This window comes from Salvelinus alpinus, chromosome 13, assembly GCF_045679555.1.
Source record: "Salvelinus alpinus chromosome 13, SLU_Salpinus.1, whole genome shotgun sequence".
NCBI lineage: Eukaryota > Metazoa > Chordata > Actinopteri > Salmoniformes > Salmonidae > Salvelinus > Salvelinus alpinus.
The window spans coordinates 42,527,591-42,538,570 of NC_092098.1; positions in this window are offsets into that span (position 1 = coordinate 42,527,591).

Sequence of the window (10,980 nt, forward strand, 5' to 3'; positions counted from 1 at the left end):
ATGCATTATATATATTATAATTGTAATATTATATTATAAATACAAGTTCAATCTGTACTTCAATGCATTATAAAAACAGAGGAAGAAAGCAGAGGTGATGAAAGAGGTAAGAACAGAGGGGCAGGGAAGACAGCATATGATTAATGATTCATAATATACCATAATATTCTCTCAGTTCATCACAATTACATAATAGTGTCTCTAGTGGTGTCTCCTAACCAGCCTTGGGCTCCCAGTCGGCCCGAAGGTTATCTTAAGAGCGGGTGAGGTGGCGATGACGGGACTGGGGGTTGGCATCCTCTCTCACATCAAAACATACCTGCAGACAAGAGACAGATGGAGAGAGCAATAACATGCTTAAGCCTTGTGTTTTTTTTTTTTTTTAACACTGTCAATCATCATAATCATCAGGAGGTGAAATGCAAAACTGACCTTGGATCATAAACTCTTGGACTACTACATCTCTATCTGTATTTCATTGTAAAGCATCTCTTTAATAATACTTCCTGTTGACCCGACCAAGTGACCTCTCATTTCTGATCATGCTGTGCCCTCTATGTAGCCAGCAGGGTTGGGTAGATTACTTTCTAAATGTAATCTGGTACAGTTACTAGTTACCTGTCCAAAGCTGTAATCAGTAACGTAACTTTTGAATTACCCAAACTCAGTAACGTAATCTGATTGCTTTCTGTTACTTTTAGATTACTTTCCCCGTAAGAGGCATTAGAAGAAGACAAACATGTATGTTACCAATTCAACAACATTATTGCATAATAAATCAATGTTAAAGTTTACATAGCTGGCCATATATGGATGTTAAACTTTACTTTATGGGTTGGTTGTGTAGGCTTCTTCTAACCCATCGCTTTCTACTACATATAATAATATTATTAAATTAGATCTTTATATTTAATAAACAAAGTCTATCAGAATTCCAGTCATTCCAATAAATGTTATACACCTTGATCTTCAAGAATAGGACTTGGAAATATGGAAGGATAGATTAGACAAATTGTTTTACCTGAGCATAATCCCAGAACGAAGGATTTATTAGCCAGCCCTACTCTGTTGTTTATGATTTTGTTGTCATGAAGGACTGATTGGGCTCATTGATTCGAGTTGAAAAATAAATGCTGCGCTCATGGAATGGTATGCTTTGAGCACTACTGAAAAGAGCTATTTACATGTGAAAAATGAATGCCATATGCTGCATTTGCTATAGGCCTATTGTTTACCTTTTAGTTGGAGACATTTTGATAATATGCAGCTGTTTAAAGGGCAAATCCACAGATGAAACAATAAAAAAACAGTCGCCCCGGTAAAAAGCTGAGGGATTGGCCTGGAGAAATGTAACCACTCTCAGATGAATAGACAGAGATATGGATGCAAGGATTGACCATCCATGATATCAAAATTATTGTTTTAAACCATGTTTACATCTTTGTTTACATTTACAATGTTTACAAACATTGGAGAAAAACAAGCTTATATTTTGGGTTCTCATGGAGTGTGACAGTTGAACTAAGCTCATGAGGCATTTCTAAGTTATATTCCTCAAGAATCAATGGATGTACACTACTGTTCAAAAGTTTGGGGTCACTTAGAAATATCCTTGTTTTTGAAAGAAAAACACATTTTTGTCCATTAAAATAACATCAAATTGATCAGAAATACAGTGTAGACATTGTTAATGTTGTAAATGACTATTGTAGCTGGAAACGGCAAATGTTTTATGGAATATCTACGTAAGCGTACAGAGGCCCATTATCAGCAACCATCACTCCTGTGTTCCAATGGCACGTTGTGTTAGCTAATCCAAGTTTATAATTTTAAAAGGCTAATTGATCATTAGAAAACCCTTTTGCAATTATGTTAGCACAGCTAAAAACTGTTGTTCTGATTAAAGAAGCAATAAAACTGGCCTTCTTTAGATTAGTTGAGTATCTGGAGCATCAGCATTTGTGGGTTCGATTACAGGCTCAAAATGGCCAGAAACAAAGAACTTTCTTCTGAAACTCGTTAGTCTATTCTTGTTCTGAGAAATGAAGGCTATTCCATGTGAGAAATTGCAAAGAAACTGAAGATCTTGTGCAACGCTGTGTACTACTCCCTTCACAGAACAGCGCAAACTGGCTCTAACCAGAACAGAAAGAGGAGTAGGATGCCTCGGTGCACAACCGAGCAAGAGGACAAGTACATTATTGTCTAGTTTGAGAAACAGACGCCTCTCACAAGTCCTCAACTGGCAGCTTCATTAAATAGTACCCGCAAAACACCAGTCTCAACGTCAACAGTGATGCTGGCCTTCTAGGCAGAGTTGCAAAGAAAAAGACACCAATAAGAAGAAGAGACTTGCTTGGACCAAGAAACACGAGCAATGGACATAAGACTGGTGGAAATCTGTCCTTTGGTCTGATGAGTCCAAATTAGAGATTTTTGGTTTCAACTGCTGTGTCTTTGTGAGACAAAGACTAAGTGAACGGATGATCTCTGCATGTGTGGTTCCCACCGTGAAGCATGGAGGAGGAGGTGTGATGGTGTGGGGGTGCTTTGCTGGTGACACTGTCTGTGAATTATTTAGAATTCAAGGCACACTTAACCAGCATGGCTACCACAGCATTCAGTAGCGATACACCATCCCATTTGATTTGTGCTTAGTGGGACTATCATTTGTTTTTCAACAGGACAATGACTCAAAACACACCTCAAGGCTGTTTAAGGGCTATTTGACCAATAAGGAGAGTGATGGAGGGCTGCATCAGAAGACCTGGCCTCCACAATCACCCGACCTCAACCCAATTGAGATGGTTTGGGATGAGTTGGACCGCAGAGTAAAGGAAAAGCAGTCAACAAGTTCTCAGCATATGTACAAACTTCTTCAAGACTGTTGGAAAAGCATTCCAGATGAAGCTGGTTGAGAAAATGCCAAGAATGTGCAAAGCTGTCCTCAAGGCAAAGGGTGGCTACTTTGAAGAATCTAAAATCTAAAATATATTTTTATATTTGTTCAACAGTTTTTTGGTTACTACATGATTCCATATGTGTTATTTCATAGTTTTGATGTCTTCACTAATATTCTACAATGTAGAAAATAGTACAAATAAAGAAAAACCCTTGAATGAGTAGGTGTGTCCAAACTTTTGACCGGTATTGTATATATAACTTATAAGTAAAAAAGGGATGCAGCAACTACAGATTGCTCTTTTAAGTCTATCAAAAGTGTATGAGTTTGAGCATGTGTCCATAACATGCTGACCAGACCGGACACGTCGCGTGCGTCGCAAAATAAATGTAGAAATCCATGTTATTCAATTACTGCACCCACACTGCTCGTGTGAGCCAACGAGCGTCTGCGATGCCAAGGGCTAAAATAGAACTCCTTTCTATTTCTGACGCAGATCGCGCTGAAAGTCCTGCCTCTCCCATCTCCTCATTGGTTTATAGAAGCAGGTACCCACGTGCCATCTCCTCATTGGTTATACCCACGTGGGTGATTGAAAGACAAACTGTTTTGCCGGGATGCCGATCACCATATAAGTTCAAATATAAAAAAGCCTGGAAGGAGAGATGACTAGAAACGATTCGGTTGGCCGTTTTATGTGTGGATTAATTGTCGGAGTGGAGGACCTTGTGCATTTCAGGTAAAATAACAACTCGATGTTTATATCCCAGGACAAATTAGCTAGCAACAGCAAGCTAGCTAAGTAGGACAAATTAGCTAGCAAGTTCACGCTAACTAGCTAAATTGCCATACATGTTTAATGCTTTTCGACCTGTCCCCAAATGAATGTCATTGGTTCAGAGTTTGTTTTGATATTTTAACCTGCGTTTCGTGATCGCGTTTGGTGTAGGGGGACAAAATAAATGTTTGCACGATGGCGCGCGCGTGCAGCCGGTTTGGGTCCCGTGTTAGGCCTATGGATAATTGTTTTTTTATCAGCATGAATTAGATTGAGCAATAAAAGCCCCACTTTTATTCCGTAGGCTGGGATCCGCACTATGCAACTGTTGCAAAAGCGTATTTTTCAATGGCTGTCCACTGGTTTCAAAAACAATGATTGAGAGGAAGCTTAAAATCCTTGAATTCAACCATTATTGGGTTGAAATATACATTTGGATATGTCAACAGCCATCCACAACAACCACAATCCGTGAGGCACAAATAGCTAAATGAGAGAGCAGCAGTGTGATTCACATCAATGCGCCATGTAGATATCAATAATAAGTGATATCCGTATCACCGTAGACTACACCACTGCTGTCATCCTTACCACCAAGCGTTTATTCAAATTGGATAATCTTTGGATGCCGACAGCAGTCACACCATTGGAAGACCTAGCTTGGACTGTAGCCTACAAAAGCCTATTCCTGCTCTTTTCCCTGGATCCATTAAACCTGTTTGGTGTGTCATCATAGTGGTCTCTGACTTGTGGTCAGACTCGCTCAGGTGGAACAAACTTAAACTTGTGCCTTTTTTCAATGCTGATTTGAATGTCATTGAGAAAACAGAGGAGTGTCAGAGGAGTTTCTGAATTTAAAAGTAATTGTCAAAGAGATCAACTAGTTTTTCAGAAGTATCTGTAATCTGATTACAATATTTTTGCTGGTAATGTAACGGATTTTTTGGAATCCCTTACTTCCCAACCCTGGTAGCCAGTTCAGATGCTGGAGGGGTTCACCAACACAGCTGATATAACCTAGAGGATTTAGGGAGAAGGGGAGAGAGGGATGAAGTGAAGGAGAGAGACTGTTATTGAGAAAATAAGGTTGTTAAAGAGACAAGTGTTCAACAGGAATCTGTGTGTGTGGCCTCAACTGGTGTCCACACTAAGTGGCTGCAGAGTACTTTATGCTGAATAACGTGTAGTTATAGAAATAATGAAGTGTCTTACTATTTTCCATGTTTAGCCCTCTTGCCTATTCTTTGAAGGTGGAAGGAGCCACAGTTATACACCTGAGCCTGCTTACTGCACAATACAATCCATCAATCAGATTGATACATGAGTGTGTAGGTGTGGGTTATAGGGTGTCTAATTGTTCTAAATGTTTTTCAATATGGGTGAATTAAAATAGCCTGTTTTGTTTTTGTACAGACATCACACCCTCACCTGAGAAGTAGAAATCAAAGGGAGAGAAACTGGGAATTAAATAAATGCAGTTGACATAGCTAAGTAGATGGAAGAATACTCTTACTGCAATGTGGATGGCTCTTAAAAGAGCTTTTGGTTGTGCATAGTGTAATCTATGGTGTTGCCAGGGAACAGCACCCTCTTCGAAGAAGTAGGAGGTGAAGATCTCACACACACAGATTGCCTCTCTTGCTGCGTTGTTGGACCCCATCCTTGGAACATCCTGCAGAGTAGCAGATTCTCCTCTGGCACACGGCACACGGCGGCGAGCTGCAGATCCACTCCTGGTCCTCGTGTCCATCCTACAGGATGCAGGACGCCTGAATTCACACACTTGAATTCCCCCAGGAGGCAGTCCCAGATGGCCCTGGTCACCCAACCTTGCAGTGCCCTACAAGGTAACTGTAGGCAATCGTTTTGAAGGAATATCCAGTTACAAGGCATCTGTAGGATTATGGAAGATAATGTCATTATTAGACTTTTACATCACCAGGTCATTGTGGATTACTAAAGTATAATATCCCTTATAACAAATCATGATAACATTGGATAGATAGATGCATGTGCATACACATGTGCATGTGACAATAGCAGGATCATATCAAGGATAGCATCACAAATTAATAAATAAATACCGCTTGATGATGAGTTGATCATTTGAAACAGCTGCGTAGTGCTAAGGCAAAACAAAAATGTGCACCCCTTTGAGTTCCCAGGACTGAGAACCACTGCTCTTCATTGGGACCTCTTCATCTGCAGGCAGGCTTTCACAGCTCTCTGTATCTGAGGACAGAAAACCTCACAAGAAACAGACTTCATTATACTCAAATTAGACCGCACTGAATATTATGTTACTATTATCTCTGTCCTCACTTCTAGCGACTGGAACTACACAAAAGTACCTGCCTTATCCAGAATTACCCACTCTCTCCCCAATTCTGTTGCTGTACATTTCAAAAGTGCTAAACATATTGACTACATCCGTCCTAGCTCACTCATTAATGTCTTAATCGAAATTCCGGATTGCCTCTTATTCGCTTGTCTTCCCCTTATGCCATAGGCATAAGTTGGTTATACTGTTACTAACCCCTACACCAGTATTCATGACTGGTTGGTTATACTGTTACTAACCCCTACACCAGTATTCATGACTGGTTGGTTATACTGTTACTAACCCCTACACCAGTATTCATGACTGGTTGGTTATACTGTTACTAAACCCAACACCAGTATTCAGAGCTGGTTGGTTATACTGTTACTAAACCCAACACCAGTATTCAGAGCTGGTTGGTTATACTGTTACTAAACCCAACACCAGTATTCAGAGCTGGTTGGTTATACTGTTACTAAACCCAACACCAGTATTCATGACTGGTTGGTTATACTGTTACTAAACCCAACAGCAGTATTCAGAGCTGGTTGGTTATACTGTTACTAATCCCTACAGCACTATTCGTAACTGGTTGATTTACTTTTGGTTGGTATACTTGTCTCTCTTGCCTCAATTTACCAGTTACAGCTATCTGTAGCAGTTTGTTTTCTTTAGACTCACACAGGTTTCTATACTGAACAAAAACATATACGCAACATGTACAAATTTCAACGATTTTACTGATTTACAGTTCATACTGCATATGGTAATCAGTCAATTTAAATAAATTAATCTATGGATTTCACAGGACTGGGAATACAGAAATGCATCTGTTGAAAAGAAAGTAGGGGCGTGCGACTCATCTCCTTCGCATGAGTTGATCAGGCTGTTGATTGTGGCATATGAAATGTTGTTTCACTCCTCTTCAATGGCTGTTCAAAGTTACTGGATATTGGCGGGAACTGGAACATGCTGTCGTACACGTCAATCCAGAGAATCTCAAACATGCTCAATGGGTGACATGTCTGGTGAGTATGCAGGCCATTTTCAGCTTCCAGAAAATGGGGGAAGATCCGTGCGACATGGGACCATGCATTATCATGCTGAAACATGAATGGCACAACAATGGACCTTCAAATTGGCATCGATTAAAATGCAATTGTGTTCGTTGGCCGTAGCTTATGCCTGCCCATACCATAACCACACCGCCACCATGAAGCACTCTGTTCACAATGTTGACATAGGGCAAAACGCTCGCTCACATGACGCCATACAGGTGGTCTGAGGTTGTGAGGCTGGTTGGACATACTGCCAAATTCTCTAAAATGACGTTGGAGGCGGCTTATGGTAGAGAAATTAACATTTATTTATCTGGCAACAGCTCTGGTGGACATTCCTGCAGTCAGCATACCAATAGCACGTTCCTTCAAAACTTGAGTGACAAAACTACACATTTTAGAGTTGCCGTTTATTGTCCCCAGCACAAGGTGCACCTGTGTAATTATCATGCAGTTTAATCAGCTTCTTGATATGCCACATCTGACAGGTGGATGGATTATCTTGGCAAAGGAAAAAATGTGCACTAAAAGAGATGTAAAGAATTTGCGCACACAATTTGAGAGAAATAAGCTTTTTGTGTGTATGGAACATTTATGAGATCTTTTATTTCAGCTCATGAAACATGGGACCAACACTGTACATGTTGCATTTATATTTTTGTTCAGTATACATAACTATGGATCTATGTGACCGAAGGATAACCGTCACTGTCCTTTATCGCTAGGAACCTGTTTCAGCGTTCCAGATAAAAAAAGAATGAAGTGAACTTGACCTCTCTTTTTATAGATAAGAGGTAAGTCCCACCTATAGGTTATAGGGCATGGATTTTTAAAATATATGGTCTCAATGATTGGCTGATGCAAGGCATCATTCACGGTAAGGACCGTAACACTTATCAGTGATGGTCATCTTTCGGTTTCATAGATCCATAATTATGTACATGACTTACGATATTGATCATGCAACTGCCGTTAACTCTGGCCAGTTTGTAACTGCGCGTTCATGTATAGCATGGCAAGACGAATGCCAAACTCTTCGTTGAGCAATGCTGAAACAGCAATCCATGGGCGAGTCAGTGCCACATTTACATTTTTGCAGAAATCAAAATGAAAGAAAGGTTTTCTTGCAAATTCAGCAGGCTATGGTGGGAAATAGACTATTAGATGTTGCATCTTTCTTTTAATAATCATATTGGTAATATCATATTGGATGTGCTTTGGTGTGCTTATCAATGCACAAGCACCTTTTTTCCCCAACTGCTATTGATAAAATAATTTTCTGTGGAAGAGGGCATCCTCCTGGTGGTCAAATGTAAACACTGAGGACAGTTTCAAGTTGGATATTTGACCTCAATAGCTTTCAAACCACAAATAAGTGTCATGATGTTGAAAAAAATTCACACAACATTGCACAGGTCTTATTTTTACGATTTGGACATTAATTCGCTTTCCAAAGCTAATAAACGTGGAAATGTGAGCAGAATTTTGTATTCCCATTTTAATTAGTTAAGGAGCGTAAACAAAGTACAAACCTTTTTTACATTCGAATTTCAATAGTTCCTTGGTCATGTGACCTACTTGACTCAAATAAGGTTCAGAATCTCGACTGACTATCCTTCTATATTGCACACCCTTTAGTTTGTCGATTTTTTAAAATCTCACACGATTTTACATGAATTTTTCAAAATGTTAGATTTCAATAGCTCCTTGGTCATGTGACCTACTGACTTCAAACAAGTATGAGAATATTTTGAAGATAAATACACAATGCAGAGTTTGAGTGGACCAGTCCCAATGGTCAATAAGGAATTTACTACAGGTAATGAGTGGAGAACAGGGGGGCTTCTTAAAGAAAAACTAACAGGTCTGTGAGAGCCGGAATTCTTACTGGTTGGTAGGTGATCAAATACTTATGTCATGCAATAAAATGCAAATTAATTACTTAAAAATCATACAATGTGATTTTCTTGATTTTTGTTTTAGATTCCATCTCTCACAGTTGAAGTGTACCTATGATAAAAATGACAGACCTCTACATGCTTTGTAAGTAGGAAAACCTGCAAAATCGGCAGTGTATCAAATACTTCTTCTCCCCACTGTAGATACTTTTGTACCTGTTTCCTCCAGCATCTTCACAAGGTCCTTTGCTGTTGTTCTGGGATTGATTTGCACTTTTTGCACCAAAGTACATTCATCTCTAGGAGACAGAACGCGTCTCCTTCCTGAGCGGTATGACGGCTGCGTGGTCCCATGGTGTTTATAATTGTGTACTATTGTTTGTACAGATGAACATGGTACCTTCAGGCGTTTTGAAATTGCTCCCAAGGATGAACCAGACTTGTGGAGGTCTATAATTTTTTGTCTGATTTCTTTTGATTTTCCCATGTCAAGCAAAGAGGCACTGAGTTTGAAGGTAGGCCTTGAAATACATCCACAGCTACACCTCCAATTGACTCAAATGATGTCAATTAGCCTATCAAAAGCTTCTAAAGCCATGACATCATTTTCTGTATTTTTCCAAGCTGTTTAAATGCATAGTCAACTTAGTGTATGTAAACTTCTGACCCACTGGAATAGTGATACGGTGAATTATAAGTGAAATAATCTGTCTGTAAACAATTGTTGGAAAAATGACTTGTGTCATGCACAAAGTAGATGTCCTAACCGACTTGCCAAAACTATAGTTTGTTAACAAGAAATTTGTGGAGTGGTTGAAACACTTAGGTTGGAGTCATTAAAACTTGTTTAGGTAAACTTCTGACTTCAGCTGTATGTATATACAGTATTCTGGGGGTAAATACATATATAAACATAGAGATATATATTATACAACTTTTTAAATTAATGTAATGTCATAGCTAAGTGAGAAAACCACTCTGGAAAAGGGCGGAACAGCTCTTTCGGATGTGAGCATGAAAGAGATTTTAAATTCACCGTATCACTAGTGATATAAAAAGCCATTTCAAAGTAGAGGAGGAGACACGGGTGAAAAACTCAGACGTGACTCCCACCTGTGGCCTCTGTTCTTCAATCTCTATTCTCACATTGAGTTGTGCAAGGCAGATCAGGTTTCAAGCAACTAGTCAGCACTACTTGGCTTTGAGTCAACAGATTCTGACAACAGTGACGAACGATGTCTTAGGCCAACCAGAACACAGGCTGTAAAAGGAAGTAAAGACAAACTTCTAGTGACAGTGATCATACATAAATCAGCATCTCCAAAACAGTTGGATGAATGTTTAAAAACGTTTAAGCATCCACGAGACGTGGATGTTATCAGAGTTATGCAGGTTCCGAGTGAAACCAACAACATTATCCGTTCAGTAAAAAAGAAACCTGGTGTATGTCATTATTGCGGGATTTCTGGTCACCGGCAACTAGAATGTCCGAAAATTAAACCGGATTTTCTGAGAAGTGGCCACTAGAAGCAGCCCAAATGACACAATGTTGGTGCAGAAATGTAAGAAGCTCTCTCTGGCTCAGCAGCAGAGTTTGCTGGATGCTGTGGAGGTAAAGTAATAGACTCCCTCTGACGTCCCATCTCAGCTGGTGTATATAGGAAATCGGGTGGAATATATGTGAACATGATGGTTAACAACTTTGCAGTATATTTTTTTTTTGTAGATACGGGTGCTGAAGTCACTGATTTTCCCATATCTTGTGCAAAAAATATGTCCTCAGTACACGGGCAAGAAGATGAGAGCAACAGGAGTGTGGGGGGGACACAGATATGAAACAAACCAAACCATTTTTCAATTTCCACCTTCCATCAATAAAGAGTGATGCAGGAATCTACAGTTCAGAACCATGCTATTTGGACTATGAAGAAACATTTGTGTGGAACTTTAGATATGGAATCAGTGTGCTTGACAGGTGTTGCCCCATCTTGCACAAAACAATATCCCATCAGCAAGGAAGCTAT